General features: G+C 33.1%; 1 protein-coding gene across 3 annotated transcripts in view; it reads left to right on the top strand.

Annotated features, from left to right (window-relative positions):
- Positions 1–5,965: 5,965 nt before the first annotated feature.
- The window catches only part of LOC118190793 (sucrase-isomaltase, intestinal-like), a 178,086-nt gene continuing 165,481 nt past the window's right edge, over positions 5,966–18,570 (top strand). For 2 of the 3 annotated variants that reach the window (XM_085816124.1, XM_085816125.1), the window contains exon 1: positions 5,966–6,247. The gene's annotated coding sequence lies outside the window, so the exon portion shown is untranslated. The remainder of the gene's footprint in view (positions 6,248–18,570) is intronic. The other variant, XM_085816127.1, reaches the window with a different exon arrangement.

Raw genomic sequence — 18,570 nt, 5'->3', positions numbered from 1 at the left:
TTATATATGAAATAATAGGAAGAAATTATATATATATATATATATATTCCCGTACAGTGCTGCCATTGCCCATTGCTCGCTTTGAAATCGTTGAGTTTGTTAATCAAAAGTTCGTTGAAGCGTTACAAAATATAAAATCGATAATAAAATTAATTTAAAATTCAAATTAGGGTTTCCATATGCCCATATTCTATGGAAGATTATGTTATTCAAATTTTGATGGCTGCAGGTACAGTTGTTTTATCACAGCGAGAGAAACATACATACATTTATGCAGATTCTTCATTATTTAATTTCTTTAAATGTAATACAGGGAGATAATATTTGGTTACAACAATTGGAAAAGTGAAACAACGCTTATCGTGAAACGTCGCAAAATGCCAAAACGAAATTAATAGTCCTTCTGGGCATATTGCCCTCTTGGACTAATAATATTTTCTTCCGAGTTAAAAACTGGAGACAAATGGCTTTCGATTTCACTGATTTAGTGTTGCTTTTCTACGTCGTTTTCGGCAAAATAAGATTTTTTTTTTTTTTTTTTTTTTTTTTTTTTACAGTAGATATTGCTTGGAAATATGTTAACAACACGATGGTGTAAAACATCTGGTGAAAATTGTGACCATATGCCTATGAGCTAAAATTCTATCGAAGAAGGTACAAATATTGTTGATACAAAGATCAACGACTCTAAATTACTGAAAACAATTGAAAATATTCCTTCGAACAATCCATTAAACACGTATACAGAAAACAAAAATTATTGAGTGAATCGACTTAATAAAAATGGACCATTTGAGGAAGATTATTGTTTATAAATACCGAGCTCTTATTTTATTATGACTGTAGCTCTATAGTCGAAACCTTAAGTGATGACGTCATGATTAAAATGTGCGGAATCTGCAGATAGTTGGAAAATGGAGAGCGACAGAAAGGAAGATTCAGCTAAAAGCATTTAGAGCGATGCTCCGAAGCATTTAAATATGCGCGTGGTATGCGCGGAAGATATCCCCCCACCACCTCAAAAAAAGATCGGAATTTATGAAGCAGGCGGATATTTGGAAAGACTGCATGCGCTGGCATTATTGATGACTCCAAAAGCAAAAACTCATTAAATATGATTACGTTACAAATAAATTTATTTAGTAATAAATTTTACTTATCAAATATATTTCCAAAATAAAGCGGGAAAAAATTTCGTTTAGCGGCATTTTGTTAATCGGGCTTTGGTATCGATAATTCGACATCATCACAGTCCGTAAGGAATTATTGAACTTTTCTTTTAATTGGTTACCTTAGCATATGTTTGATATTGTTACATTTTACGGTTTCGCGGATTTGGAGTGATGGATGACAACACTTGATTAAGAATGAAAACAGAATTTATTAGCTAGTATTACTCAGGACAGTTCCAAAAACACGTTTACAGTCGTCGAAAAACCTACGATAAACACGCTGAAAGAAACAGCAACACAGCCTTCAGGCTATAACGGTGAAGGCAGCTTCACGGCAAAGCACTAAAGTACAGCTCCCGACTCAGTCGATCGCTCCCGGACACTGCTATTGGACTCTACTCTTCAAGATACTCTTACGATACTATCTAGATACACTTCACGATAAAACTGACGATACACTGACGATAGACTCAGCGTACAGGCAGCGTTTACGTAGCCTTTTGACCTGCCTTCAGAAACATTCTAGGGAAAACCGGTTCTAGAAATATTCTCTCTCCGTCTATGGCACATCGCCAATTTTGTCGCCAAACGGGCGATTTCGCATCAAATCTAGCAACCATGTCTCTCCTTGCCATTTTCTGGCAACCCTAAACGCGCTTTTCTGGAAAGCTGTAGTTCGACCTCTCAAACGCAACCTTATCTGGCATTCTGCCAAAACAGATAGACTCGTCCAAAAGGAGGGTTATTACTGGCTGCGACGTGAAACGTCATGTGAAAGTCTTCTCTTCTTCGGAAAGAGAGAATTTATATGCTTGAGGGAAAGAAAGTCCCCATCCTTCCACTCTATTTTGAGAATAATTCGGTCCGAATGGCGCATGCGTGTTTGCGCTCATGGTCGCGGATGAGGCGGTCGAACTATATCTTACCGCAGCTGGGCAATTCGTAACAATGTCCTTATAAATACGGAAAAGGCATAATAGCTGTATCTCTAAGCTCAGTTGGAGGCACAAACTAATATTGACGAAATTTAGAAAAGAAGCTATTTACAAAATCAGTCAAGGTCAATCACCTGTTATTAGCCCAAATTGCATTAGTCTAAAAGCGCTATTGATTTCGTTTTGGCATTTTGCGTCGATTCACTATAAACGGCGGGTCTCTTTTGAAATTGTTGCCACCAAATATTATCGTCCTCTATTATATTTAAGGAAATTAAATAATGAAGAATCTTCATAAATCTATGTATGTTTCTCGCATTGTGATAAAAAAACAATGGTACCTAGAGCCATCTAATTTTGAATAACGTAATCCTCCAGCGAACATTGGCATCTGGAAGCCCAATTTGGAATTTGTCTATTATCTACGTCATGTTTTGTCAGACATTAAGAAATTTTTGAAAGAAACTCACCGATTTCAAAGCGAGGAATGGCAAAACTGGACCGAAAAAAATTCATTTCCAGCGCGCGAGACTGAGTATCGGAAAGTCCAGAGATATGCTCATTTTAAAATTGTTTTACGATATTGCTATTGATTTGAATTTTATGGTTTAAATTGCGAAGAACATAATATTTAATAAATAAAGGTAACACACAAATTGGGGGGGGGGAAGCTCCTTTGGGCGTAATGTAAAATCTGAAAACTTTTAGATTTTATTAGTTTTGATTGTAATTTTTTTTATTAGTCCAAAGGGATTTGAGTCCCCAAGGACTATTATTTTCGTTTTGGCATTTTGCGTCGGACTCCTATAAATGTCGGTTCACTTTTCAAACTGTTGCCACAAATTTCAAATATATGAGTCCTGCATTATATTTGAAGATATTAAATAATGAAAATTCTCCATAAATATATGTATATTTCTCGCATTGTGATAAAACAACGCCATCCAATTTTGAATAGAGCCATCCAATTTTGAATGACGTAATCCTACTGCGAATATGGGCATCTGAAATCCCAAATTTGAAATTTGGAATATTGTCGCACTGCATTATATTTTTATTATGTTATGGAAAATTCTTATGTATTTTTTGTTGTGTATAATTTTTGCGTATTATTTTACTGTGTTGTAAATTTGTATTACTTATATAAATTAGATATTACACTTAGTAAAATTAAGAAGTGATTTATTATTTCAAGGCCAGTTTTGGAATGTTTTAAATTTGTTTCACCTGCTGAGCGAGTCAGAAAATGTTAGTTTCTAATTAACGAGAACTATTAATTTTGAGAATTAAAATATGTTACACCTTGTTAATTTGAGAAAAAAAATGTTATTTATTAATTTAAAATTTTAATTATTGTAAGCTGAAATTTTGTCTAAGAGATGCGATATTTTCATAGTAAAAATATGTGGTAGGGGATGCTGATCAGTTACCCAAGTATTTACTAATAATATAATGTATTCAAGAATTTAATAAATGTGTTTGATTTAGAATTTTTAATTGCATTTGTTTTATTTTGTGTGTTAATTTACAGTGGTCTGTCATGTCCCTCCATTTGTTTGAGACGGGAGGCTTTTAATAAACGTGGAGTTTTATTGAATTGGGTTATTGATTTTTCCCTAGTGGACTTCACAACGCGCCCTATTGTACTAAACCAATACCACTATACGATTGATAAGATATGATATACGATTGTTTACTCGATTGATCTTTGATTAATATGAATTTGATTTTTCTTTGATTTATTTTCTTTTTTGTGTCGCGGCACCAAGTAGTCAGCTTAAAAGATACTTAAATGTAAAAGTAATTTTTCCTTTTTTCTACGTAACAATTGTATTATCGATTTCCTATTTTGTAAAATGAATTTTTGAGTAACAAACTCAACGATTTAAAAGTGAGCAGTAGCATCACTCTACGGGGGGAAAAAAAAAACTTTTTATCTCCAGCGCGTCGAATTGTGTATCGGAAATTCTAAAGATATGCTCATTTTGAAATTATTTTGCGACATTGCTATTGAACTAAATTTTATGGTTTAAGTGAAAAGAACATGTATTTAATAAATAAAGGTAACACATAAAACGTTAAAAAAACGCCCCTTTGGACGTAATTTAAAATCTGAAACAGTTCAGATTTTTTTTCTTTCTTTTCTTTTTTTCTTTCTTTTTTTTTAAACTAAAACTTTGGACTAAAGTCCAAAGGGGCAATTTGCCCCAAAGGACTATTAATTTCGTTTTGGCATTTTGCGTTGAAAACTATAAACGACGAATCACTTTTCAGATTGTTGCCAGCAAATATTGTCGCACTGCATTATACTTAAGGGAATTAAATAATGAAGAATCCGCATAAATGTATATATGCTTCTCACATTGTGATAAAACAACGGTACCTGGAGCCATCAAAATTTGAATAACGTAATCTTCCATAGAATATGCCCTAATCTGAATTGGAAACTGTTTTTATTACCGACTTCATATTTTATAACACTTACCGAATTTTTGATTAACAAACTAAACGATTTCAAAGCGAGCAATGACAATACTGTATCAGGTTCTGTGTTCCTCCTTACTTGCTTAGGGAACATGTAACTGTCTTGACTCGGAACAGGGAGCTTACTAAAGCTATGTTCAATAAATTTGGGAAGTAGACAATACACACAGGAAGGGTATACGAAACCCTTTATTTTTCTCTCTTTACAATGATTTCCGGACTTCGGAATACAGAGACCAACCACTTGTGGTCTGAACGTAAGAATATAAAAATATTAACTAAACTCTAACTAAACTAACTTTGGATTAATCAAACAAGTGCCTAACTCCAAGATTGACCGTATATTAACAAAAAGCCGTATGTAGTACAGAGAACTGCTAACACTACGATACGTTTAAAATTATCAAGAGGATTAAACCTCTGGCCTTGAAGGCAACCAGCAACCGAGTAAAACTACTATGGCAAGCGGCCTGCTTCTAATAGCTTCTTCCACTCTCTTGCTTGGCAAAAAGCCACAACTTAAGCACTTGGCGTTAGCAAGACAAATTTGCATAAATAAGTTAAAGCTTTTAATTCTGGCCGGAAGTAGAAAATAAGAAGTGATAGTAAAGATTTAAAATAAAATAAACGTTAGTAAAACTTAGGATCCTTACAACTGTAGGAAAAAAAAATCTCCAACGCGCGAGACTCTATATCGGAAATTCTAAAGATATGTATGTTCATTTGAAAATTATTTTGGATATTGCTGTTGAACTGAATTTTATGCTTTGAGTACGTAGAACATGATATTTAATAAATAAGGGTAACACACAAAACGTTAAAAAAAACCCTTTGGTCGTAATTTAAAATATAAAACCTTTCAGATTTTTTGATTTGCGTTTTTTTCCCTTATATTTGATGAAAGTAAACCACGGATTATTTAAAAAATACTGCATCGAGAATTCTCTTAATTTAGATCGCATAAAGGGGCTCAGCTACAAGCAGTATTATAAATAGTGTTAAAGTAATTTTGATTAATTATATCTGAGAGAAATTATCAGATTTAACACGAAGTAAGAATTCTTTTTAGCTCTAAAAAATCTAAATATTCGAGCTCTTAATTTCTTGCAAAGTAGGAGAGCCGGGAAAAAAAAAAAAAAAAAAAAAAAAAAAACAAGTATCAAAAACAGAATCAAAGCGTAAATATTCCTAAATAGCTGATAACCCCATATTTACGGGGCGGGTGGCGCTATAAGCACTCGAGATTGGCCCAGCACGCGCTGGAACATTAAAAAAATTTCTCCTTCTCTCTTAGATCCATAAGCCAATCGCATTTCAACCTGCAAGTGACGTCAGAAACCTAACACGCAGTTCTTTATAGAACGTTAAAATTAAAAGACCTAAGGTTAAATAAACGCAAACATACTCTGGCATTCCCTTCGCCATCGGAAGCAGACCAGCCTTTAGGTGCGAAAGCTATTCTCATGCGGTACCAAAAATTTATTTCAATGCATCGAATTTTATCTCCAGCTGTGAATTATCTGCCGCTGTTGTGAAAGCTGCTCTTCGGATGCGCATTGTGTTGCCATTTCTGTAAAGGGAAAAGTTACTGTATCGAATTTTTTTATTAATCGGTTGAAAAATTTACATTTTCTGAAAGAACAGAAAAGAAAGAAGGTAAATTTAAAACTTTCCTTTGCAGTATGTTTGTATTTGTATACTTCGTTGTTATTTCAGTAGATATTATTTGAAATTTAAATATATATGTTAAATTATTAAAGTACTAAATTAAGGTTAATAAGAAACTTTTCGATGGTAAAATGGTATTTAATAAATATGAGGACAAATTGATAATCGAAATAATTTTTAAATATTAATATTTACTAACAAAATATTTGAGCTCTGTGTATTATTTATAACTTATTCTTATTTCGAAAATACATTGTTAAAATTACAGAATTCTTTATTATACAGTGGCTTACATTTTTTTGAGCACGTTTTCTTGAAATGTTTTGCATAAATCTTGTACTAAATATTGAAATACAGACTTCAAATGTTTTTCTAAAGCATTATTTTTCGTCTATTTTAAATCTTGCTTATTACAAAATAAATATCATAAAAACATTCCTTTTAAGAAAATAATTTATTCAAAAGTGCTAATTATTATCACTGATAATTCAGACAATCCAAAATTTTATTGAAGTGTTTTGCCATGCTTTGTTTCTTGTCACACTTTTTTGTTTTAAAGGAAAATACATTACTCCATTTATCGTCTGCGTACGAAAATTATTAATTGTTTAGCAAAATACATTAAAGTTTTCATATCCGAAGTGAATATGGCAAAACAACGCAAATTAACAACACGTTATAAATTTAATTATTCGTCATTTAATGATTGTAAAAGTATTCGAAATATACAAAAAATATTTAATTCTAGCGGAAGTACTCGACGCCAGTTAAGTTGATTCAGAGTAATGTATCTAACAACAGAGAGAACGACACCGCTGTAATCCTTCTCTAGTAACGATGCAACAAATAGGAGTCATAGTAGTCATACATTTTTCAGTCTTTTGTGATATGGAACCCGCATAAAAAGTTTCGGTTTAAAAATAAACTTATTCTCTCTCATTATATCAGCAACAATGGCGCGCGGTTTTTAATGATTTTCGTCTTTCTAATCAAATGTTCATAAAAGCTGAAGTTCCATCCAGTATTTCACCAGTATATTCAATTTTAGTCGATTAAATGTGGCAAAACATTCATCAAAATTGATCGGAAATCAAAAACGCGAATGGAAATCTTACAAATTTTTGATTAACAGACTCTACGATTTGGAAGCGAACAGTAGCAACACTTTCCGAAATAAAACATTTTTATTTCCAACATGGGAGACTGTTGCCAGTCGAGAAAAATGAGTGCGAAAATGAGTGTTTTTAGAGTTTTTAATTAATATCTCGGCTGATTAAAGTCGTACGAAGTTGGTAATAGTCAAAATGGCTTCCCACGAACTTTTAAAATCGGGAATAATATATTTAATGTTTGGTAATGCTATTTTTATTTCATTGCAAAACTTAGAAATACTTTATTTCCAAACTCTACGATTTGAAAGCGAGTAGTGGCAACACTTCTCCAAATAAAGCAGATTTTTATCTCCAGCTTGCAAGACTGTTGCCACTACGAAAAATGAAGGCGAAAATTAGCGTTTTCAGCGGTTTTAATTAGTATCTGTGATTTTAGCTTTTTTTTTCGGGGGGGGGGGGAGTGGACGTCGACTTTTTTAGGAATCAGGGGGGAAAAAAAAAAATTGTAAATAAAAAATAAAAAGAAAATCTGAAAGGTTTCAGATTTTAAATTACGTCTAAAGGGGCGTTTTTTTTAACATTTTGTCTGTTAACTTTTTTTATTAAATATCACGTTCTTCGCACTTAAACCATAAAATTCAGCTCAACAGCAATATCGCAAAATAGTTTTAAATTGAGCATATCTTTAGAATTTCTGACAGTCTCACGCGCTGGAGAAAGAAATGTTTCCTCTGTAGAAATGTTTCCTCTGTACAGCGTTGCTATTGCTCGCTTTGGAATTCTTGAGTTTGTTAATCAAAAATTCGTTAAAGGTTTTCAAAATATGAAATCGATAATAAAACGAATTCCGAATTTCAAATTTGGGCTTCCACATGCCCATATTCGCAGTAGGATTACGTCGTTCAAAATTCGATGGCTCTGTGTACCGTTGTTTTAACACAATGCTAGAAATATACATACATTTATGCAGATTTTTCATTAGTTAATTTTTTAAATATAATGCAGGACTCTTAACATTTGAAGTGAAACGCACATTTATAGTGAACGAACGCAAAATCGCAAAACGGAAACAATAGTCCTTCAGGGACAAAGCCCAAAGCCTCTTTAGACTAAAAAAACCTGAAAGCTTTCAGATTTTATACGCTCAAAATAAATAAAACTCATAAAACAAATTCCAAATTTTGTCTTCCACAAGCCCATATTCGAGTGGAAACGTACATTATTCAGAATTCGATGGATAGAACCGTACCGTAGTTTTATCACAGTGCGAGAAACATATATACATTTATGCAGATTATTCGTCATTTGATTTCTTTAAATATAATACAGAGTTGTAGTATTTGGTGGCAACAATCGGAAAAGTGATTCGTCGTTTATAGTTTAAACGCAAAATGCCAAAATGAAATTATTAGCCCTTTTGGGCTAACGCCCTTTGGGCTAATAAAGGTAACAAACAAAATGTTAAAAAATGCCCCTCTGTACGTAATGTAAAACGTGAAAGCTTTCGGATTTTTTTTTTTTTTTTTTTTTTTTTTTTTTTTTCATTTTAATTTTTTTTGGCCTGAAAATGAAAAAACTCAAATTTATAAAGTCCATTGATTATTTTTGCCGTTTCTCATCGCATCGTCACTTGCTTTGCTATAGTCAAAACTATTCGATCCATCACATGGCGAAAGTTTTATGTAATGACTGAGGCGTGAAGTTACGCAGAGATGACACAGAAACCAGGTTGCCGGAATTACTTCTGTTTTCTCTTTTTCCAGGCTCTCATTAATTGTAGAAATTTCTCTGTTCATGGTGGCGATTTTTTTATTTAATTTTCTCTGTTCATGGTGGCGATTTTTTGATTTAATTTTCTCTGTTTATGGTGACGATATTTTGAGAAAGGATTTTTCTTGATTTTTTTTTTTTTTTTTTGAAAGAAGCTGCTGTTTCTTTTCTCTCAGATTTTTCTTTCGTTGGCAATAGTTGTTTTAAAAGAGAAAAAAAAATATGTCATTAAATGAGTTCAGCTAGTGCCATTTCCTAAAATATTTTTAACTTTATAAAATCATGAATTAAATATGCATTTTTATTTAAACCAAACAAATTAAAAAGCTAAAATATTATGTTATTAGGAACTGCACTTGTAGCTTTTAAATCGCTTAGTTTACTAATCAATAACAGATAGTTTAAATTTGAAAGAAAAATTATATATCTTACGCTGGATGGCAATACGCTGGCGCATGGAAGGTAACGGTACATCATTTTCGGCAACGATAATAAATTCCCTTTGAATAGCCCAGTTTGTTGATTAAATTTGATAGACGTATGTCTTAGGGCTATGCAAAATGGCAACACATTCCTTTTAAATCGCCGAGCTTTCTAAATAAATTTGAATTGTAAATCTCTTCCGTTTTGCCAATTGGCAGCAAATTGTTTATTTTCTCCACATCCAACGGGGGGCCGTTTATAAGCGCTGGCCACTACTGAAGCCGGAAGATGTGGCCACCTTATTATGGAGGCATCTAAATGGGTGGGCCACCGTTGCCTTCTATGAAGGGACGAACAAACTACATCCATTACTTCTCTGGGGTTCGAACCCGGGCCCTTCGGTACCGTATTCAGAGTCTCTGACCTTTTTCCAAACCGGGGAGTTTTTTAATTAAATTTGAAACACAGATATCTTACTTTTTGCCGAATTGCTCTTAGATCTCTGAGTTCATTAATCAAAATTTCATTAAGTTTTCACAAAACATAAAATAAATAAAAACGAAATCGAAATTAAATATTCGAGCTTAGGTGTGCACATGTCCGGGTGATTGTCACATATCCAAAATTTAGTAGCTCTTGCCGCACTTCGAGGAACATACGTACTTGCATATATACGTACACTGCGGAAAAAAAACCTGATGGGTGCACCACATGACTTCCTTGTACGGAATATTAAGTTATACCCATGTTTTCTTGCATATCATTTAAACTTATTGGATTGAATTAAATCTACTTCGTCGATAGCGCACAAACCACAATAGAATAAATGCACTCTTTAAAATTCACTATATTTGTTTACCATAGCGACACTCTGGCCCTAGGTTCACTTAACAGCGTTATATTTCATTCATTTTTTTAACTCAAAATGCACAAAATTTATATCATCTTAAGAATTACCAAATCGTTGCCCCACGTTCTATTCAAATACTATAATAGATCTAAAACGATTTGTAAAACAAATTAAGCAAAGAACAACAACAACAAAAATTGACTAGCATAATCTTGTAATTGATTAAAATTATTATGCTAATCTCATGCATTTCCACACGTGTTACATCTATGGCTACAGCTTCCATTGGTAAGGCGATATCTGCAGCTACTATACTCCGAAGATTACATATGAGTGGACTGTACGCCCGGGTACCTCGAGTTTACGTTCCTCTATCCGTCCAATCATGAGGGGCACGATTACAGTGGTGCCGGGAACATGTCAATTGGAATGTGTCTGACTGGGCCAGGGCTCACCAGCGGCCGAGCGGTAAAGTCGCTGAACACTGGTAGTTCGGTCCGAGGTTCGAATCTCGCGAACGGGCTGGCTGCATGGGCGTTTTCGGGGTTTTCCTCATGTGTAACGTGTATACGAGCCAGTTTTCCTTAGAAAGTCCTCCACGAAGGCATCCCATCTCTTAGGCAGATAGCCCTAGTGTGCTTTGCCATAATTAAATAAACCAAAAAACCAAACCAAACCAAACTGACTGGGGCAATGTCATGTTTACTGATGAGTCAAGATTTGCTCTGGAGGCAGATGACTAGCGTATAAGGATATGGCGTGAACAACGAACACGCAATCAGTCCCAAAACATCACCGAACATTACGCATTCCGAGGCGGAAGCATTAGGGTGTGGGCAGGGATTTCCTTAGGATACCGCACCGACCTGCACATCTTTAAACGGGGTTCTTTGACGACTGTCCGGTATCGAGATGAAGTCATAGAACCCATTGTGAGATTGTACGCTGCAACAGTTGGCCCTACTTTTGTTTTAATGGACGATAACGCACGTCCCCATAGAGTTGATGTCGTCGATGACTACCTGGAGAGTGAAGGGATTACGCGTATGGCGTGGCCAGCATATTCGCCCGACCTTAAGCCCATTGAAAATCTTTGGGATGCTCTCGACCGTGCTGTATCTCCACGTTTCCTACCTCCAGCCCCTCTTATTGAGCTAGAAACTGCTCTACAAGAAGAATGGCGATTGCTTAATTCTGCGGTGGCTGACCACCTAATTGAAAGCATGGTCACAAGGTGTAAATTTTTTATACAAATGATGGGGGATCACATACCCTATTATTGTCTTTTTTTTTTTTTTTTTTTTTCATTTTATGCTTTTTATTTTCACTTTATACATAATTCAGTTTAAGTCTCCAGTATGTCATTATCTGATAACTTACAAAAATTTAATATTATTTTCCTTTCTGTATATAATTATTGTTTTAGTTTTATGCATAAATATATATGCTACTTTCCTGCCGAATTTTGTGTCAATCAAAGCAGTATTTGTTGATTTTTTTTTGCATTTTACATCTTCGTGCTTAACTTTTGGAAGTGAGTGTAGATTTAATTCAATCCAATAAGTTTAAATGAAATGGAAGAAAAAATGCATAAAATTTAATATTCCGTACGAGGAAGTCATGTGGTGTACACATCAGATTTTTTATTGAATATTGATGTATGAAAAGAAAAAATGTCCATTGTTCATTCTTTCAAATAATTTTAACAAAGTGCGTAAATCACATTTTCGTTATTATCATTTATATTAAATACGGCAAATTTCAAAAGGCGCCAAAATGTAATTTCACGTGTACCTTCGGAAATTTTGAATAAAAAAATATCTCAATTTTTTGCAGATATGCTTAGTAATACATCTACTTTTAAGATGATGTTAAACATTTTATAGGTTATAACACAAATATGTTTTAGAAAAATTTATAAAAAATATTTAAAAACACAATTTTTTAAAATAAATCATAAAAGATGTGCGAATTATGTTTGGATTAAGCCTAAATTTCGAATTCTCGAAGAAGGAATAAAGTAAGTTTAATTTGAAAAAAAGAGATATTAATAAGTATATATCAAACTTAATTAACTATGAAGAGCTAATATTTTGAGAGACAATTTTTAAAAAAGCACTCGTGCGATTTTTTACAAAATTTGACATTTTGGCATGATTGAGTCGTAGAATCGAAATATGGGAGAAAAAATCTGATGTGTACACCACATGACTTCTTTGTACGGAATATTAAATTATACGCATTTTTTCTTGCATTTCATTTAACTTATTAGATTGAATTAAACCTACTTCGCCGACAGCGCATAAACCACAATAGAATAAATGCATTCTTTAAAATTCACTTTGTTTACCATTGCGACACTCTGGCTCTAGGTTTACTTAACAGTGTTATATTTCGTTCATATTATAACTCAGAATGCACAAAATTTATATCATTTAAAGAATTATCGAATCGTTGCCACATTTTCTATTCAAATACTATAACAAAGCTAGAACGATGTGTAAAAGAAATTAAGCAAACAAAACGAAAAAGAAACAGTTTTTCACAGAAGATTGAGTATTTCTCATTCAATTAATTCAGTTTTCACTTCGCGACAAGGCAAAAATACATAAAAACTCAAAATATCTGCATTAAAAATTACGAAGTAGATCTTAAATACTTATTTCCTCGAAAAAATTCCAGAAAGGATTAAGCATGATTTAATTGGCAATAATAAATGAAGGCGTTATTTTTGTGCTGCGAAGCTTAGTCTCTCTAGATTGGCAACAAATCTACAATTCTGCTGTTTCAAATGTAAACAATTATGTCCGCCATGTTATTTAAAACTTATCCGCACTTGAACAGCTTTTAAATTGTTGATAATTGTACAAATATTGCTTCCAGAATTACGAAAGGCATAAAAACTTTAACCGGAAGATAAAAACAACATAATTCAATCATTTTTAAAGCAAAAAATGTACAATTTACAAACATATAAGAGTAAAGAAACTGAGATTACTGAGCCGGGTAACAGAGTGGATATATTTATAAATATATTTATATACGCTTGGCACGGCCGATTGCAACCAAAATACGAGGTGCACATCTACATGTTTTAGTAGTCTTATATACAAAATTTCAACGTTCTGAGACTACTCGTTTTTGAGCTATGCGAGATACGTACGTACATACGTTTGTACAGACGCCACGAAAAATTCGCTTCAGAATACATTTTAAAGCAGTTTTTTAGTTTTTTTTTTTTTTTTTTTCTTTTTTTTTTTTTTTTTAGGAAAAGAGTTTTTTTATTCTGTTCTTACGTATAGATATCACGCAAAAACATCGTTAAATTGCATTCGAAAGCGGTCAAAGTGGATATTTTCGTTGAAATATGCTGCCTGAAGCTTTTCGCGATTACAATACTTCCTTTTTACTTCGTAGAAGGAAGTAAAAATGGCGTGTCGTTTCAGAAAAAGTCCGATTTTGTGTCAAAATACCTATATTAAAACCTATAGAAAATACCTATGTATAAATCTAATACATATCCTAAGTCACGCTTTCAAGACATGAAAAACGCAATTTGAATTTCGTCAATCGGCCCAGTAGAAGGGGAGATATAGAACTGCTTTTTTTTGGGGCCAGTATACATACATACTTTACATGCTTCGTACTACATACATATATGCATACATACATAAACTTCATTATTTTATAATGAAGATTAAAACAATACTCTTGTTCTTGTAGTTGATAAGATTAAGTCTGTTTTGTTTAGTTGAAATAGTCGAGTGCTAACGAAACACCATGTCTAAGATGTTTATTTACTTTAAATAATGTTACGCTTTCATGACCTTTTTCTGCAGAAATCCTTGCAGACCCATGGATCTTTAAGATTCATTGGCGTAGGAGTTACTCCTTTTTGCCGTCTCAGACGGCGCAGTTGCATTATTAAATACTAAATATGTAAGATGAAACGAAACAAGTGCTTAACCAGGAAATATTTTCGCTCTTTTAATGTGTTTTTCACCTCAAAAATGTTTTTTGAGAAACGAAAACAGAGAAAGTAGCGGAGAAATGGAGATCAGAGTAAGTATTCCAGCGGGAATACTAATCCCAAAATTATGTTTCCATTGCTTCATTTTGGGTGTGTTAAAAATAAATATAAATGCATGCTGTGTTTTTATGTACTAGTTTATTTCGCTGAGAAACTGGGAAAGAGGGCATTTTTCTGCATTATTTTATAAATGTAATTTAATTACAGTACAACTCCAATTATCTGAACTCCCACTATCCGAATCACTGATTATCCGAATCACTTTCAAAGTTTAAGAAAAAAATTAAGACGGAAACGTAGTGTTGGACAATCAACGATTTCAGACGTTAAAAGGAGCATACCTACATTTTTCAACTTCGTGCCACTACTTCAAAACGGAGATGGAAGTTCTTCAAGAAAATCAAATGCAGCAACAAACAAAAATTTAGGAAGATGTCGTTTTCAAGTTGTTTTTGCTGCAGCGTTTCTATGAGAAACCCAATTTCGGGTCCGATTGTTTGTGAAAAAGCTAAAATCTTACCTAAGAAGCTTGGTTGTTCATCCTTTAAAGCAAGTAACGGTGGCTAAGAAAAACACGGTGTCCGTCAAACAGACCGAGATATTCAGCAAGCAATGACTTTCAGCACTTATAAGTATTCTACAACACGCTATATAACATGTACGCGAAAGTGTTGCCTTTTCATTTTAATTAATTAAAACCCTCTTTTCCTTTAAAAATAGTTCTTTTCTCCCATTTTTAACACAGAGTAATTAATTAAAGTCGGAAAAAGACCCTTTCTCGGAAAAAATCCATTTATCCGAATAGGGTCCAGTCCCACTTGATTCGGATAATTGGAAAACTGCACATATGATATTTAAAGACTTAGAAATTTACAACTGCTAATTTCACACTTTTTATAGCTATTATCGTTCAAAAATAATACCTTATTCTGTATAATTTTAAATTTATGCCAACGTAATATACACCATTTCCACAAAAGTCCTTTTCCGGACTTTATTTTTGAAACCTTTAGTCCTAGACATGTTACGGTGAAACGCCGAAATCCGGAGAATGTCGACTTTCACCGGTGAATGTCAACATTCACATAGTCTCTTGGTTGTATGTCCGAAATATTTTCCAAATACTCTTATTTCTGACTTACACCGGTCAATGTCGACATTCACCATGTACTAATGGTGAATGTTGAACATATAACAATATTATATTTTCTTTTCCGTTATTCAGTCGCGAATAAACGCACTCGAGACTTGAAATAAGAACTTAAGAACGTGAGAACCTAAAACACACAATACATTCAAAATGGGAAAGGAAAATAATTGAAGTTAAAAACTTACTTAATTATACAGTACGTTCTAAATGAGAAAATAAAATAACAGTTATAAAAAACTTACTAAATGATGTGATTCAAATCTTATTTATTGCAACAACTTAAACTATTATGGCACTTTATGACCTCTCTTTTCGACTTTCACCAGAGCGTATCTGTGATTGTCGACATACACCGGTGAGAGTCCGAATATACAAGAATGTAGTGAAATATTCGGTCTTTCACCGACGTATTTGGTGAATGTTGATATTCTCCGGTGAAAGTCGACATTCTCCAATTTCGGTCTTTCACGATAACAGACATATACTTGCAACTACAAAAACGTTTTAACCCTTTCGCCGTCCTCTCCTGTCCGCGAAAATTTCTCCCCGGCGGCCCTTTGTTTTTCACAGCGTGTAATGTTGTTTTCTCTGTACATACATAACTTTCGTAGTGGATAAATGTAAACGAATATTAAGTAAAATTATAAGGAAATAAAGCATAATGGAAAAGTAATAATATCTTTGCTTATTTCTAACAGCAGGATTAATTTGAGAACATCCGATCCAGGCGGTCTACTCCTCCCATTTTGTTGTTGTAATCTTTTACAATTATTGGTTTTTTTTTACAGTTCTTTTCCGTGTTCCAACATCAATCATCGAGTTATTATGGACTGTACTCATCAAACGTATATCCTTCTTGTCTTTCCCAACCTCATTTTTTCTCTTTTTCTGCTGAGTAGACGTTGAAGATCTCTCACTGTCTTTTATCTTATGTAAAATGGCGCGAATATTCATAAAACCCGGGGGGATTCAACTAAAAATATAATGCCTGATTAGTACTGCCATCTAGGAGGTATTAGAACAAATAAAAATAAAAACTCAACAAGTAACATTTAGAAAAAAAGTAAACATTTAGAAAGCGTTTTAAACGTTTGAAAGTTTTAAAATGTAGAAGAACGCTTGAAGCGCGTTACAGCCGCCCTGCAGAAGTTTCACTTGAACGCGTTAGATGCGTTACGGACGACGAAGCGGTTAAAATAATTTTATAAAGATTACCATTTTTATTTTTTTATCCACCCCCATGGTCCGTATACTCATATTTAGAGAAACGTTATTGTAGAAATTAATGTAAAAACTGTGATGCCCGTATAAAAATAAATGAGTGAGATATTTAGTTTTGAATTTGGACATCATCATCAGTGGTTGTATATAAATTGAAGAGCGAAGTAATTGCTATGTTGTGATTAAATAAGATACCAGTTTAGGAAAGTACTAGTACGATTCTCTAGTATTTCTCAATGGATGTTGGGAGTCTACATGAAATCCACAAAAACGGGTTGTATATCCATGGGAAATGGAATCAAATTTCATGGATATACATGAACGCGAGCAGGGTTCCCTTAAAATGTCCTTCACGAAGGCATGCCTTTATCGTTATCCTTATAGTAGCTCTAGTACGTTTTCCTATAATCGAATTATCCAAGCCAATCCTATTTAATCCTTTAAACTCTCATGTTAAAGAACGGTCTGTAAAAGAAAAATGTTGTCTATTGGTACATTGAAACGGAAAAGATTATTATGCTAATGTTGTTCTTATTTTGCACATTTGGGTCTTTAAAATCTGCTTTTTAAAAATCAATATTACTTCAAAACATATGACCGTATGTGACATATTTATTCTAAATGCTGAGTATAAAAGCCTTATCTTAAGGACGCGTATCTTATAATATTTAGTTCTACAGTGTTTAAACTGAATTAAATTTAGAAATAAATTTTTAAATGGTGCCGTTTAAACTGTATTAAAATGAAAATGAATAGTGTAATGAAAGCTGGATTTTTGTTCTCAAGTCAAAATCTCGTTTTTAAAAAAAATCTCACGTGGACACCACGTGACCTTCTTTGCACGGCCTATTAAATTATAAACATTTTATGCGTCACTTCATTTAAGCATATTTCTTGGAATTATTCTAATTTACTTAATTGATCCCTCGAGAAGAAGTGAAAATGACATCACAAATTGCAAATTTTCATATTAAATATCTCGGTCAGTTTTTCTCGTACGGAAGTCAAACTTCTTGTATTTTTAATTTTTCTTAAAGAGTATAACACTTTCTCAAAAATAATTATAGGAACTAGGAAAAAGCATTAAAAGTTCGATTTCTTTATTTGTCGATTTTTTGCAAATTTGACATTGCCAAAACATGAATATTTTTGCCATTTATAACACTTCTGTAGGTGCATATATATCTACACTTTTCATGTTGCCGATTGCAATGAAAAAGGAAGATGCAGAATAAGATATTACAGTAGTCCCATATACAAAATTTCAGCATTGTACGCGTAATGGTTTTTGAATTTTTTTACATATGTAAGGTATAGATACATATGTACCTACGTACTTACGTCACGAAAAAATCCCGTTTGGAATCATTTTAAAACCATTTTACAGTCCATTTTGTAAATAAGAATCCTTTATTCTGCCTGTACGGTCAAAATGGGTACTTGAAACATGACGCCTGTAATTTTCGCGGACTGCAATACTTTCTTTACTTCATACAAAAAAAAAAAAAAAAAAAAAAAAAAAAAAAATAATAATAAGAAGAAGAAGAAGAAAGAAATATAAGAATTTCATGCAGTTTAATACTTGAATGGAATAAAACGTAAGAGATTTAAGTAAAAGTTATAGACTTTTGCTGAGGCTGTAATTGTCAGTAAAATAATTGTTCTTGTAAATATTCTGTTCAACGTTCACGTCAATTGATACACTGAGATTATCTTGTAGATTATGTATGTACGTGGAAAAACACAGCTTACGTT

This window comes from Stegodyphus dumicola, chromosome 4 (genome assembly GCF_044657685.1).
Source record: "Stegodyphus dumicola isolate Sdum_Otavi_A_Nest chromosome 4, ASM4465768v1".
Taxonomy (NCBI): Eukaryota; Metazoa; Arthropoda; class Arachnida; order Araneae; family Eresidae; genus Stegodyphus; species Stegodyphus dumicola.
Note: the sequence above shows the minus strand (reverse complement) of the source record. Positions and strands in the feature narration are given on the sequence as shown.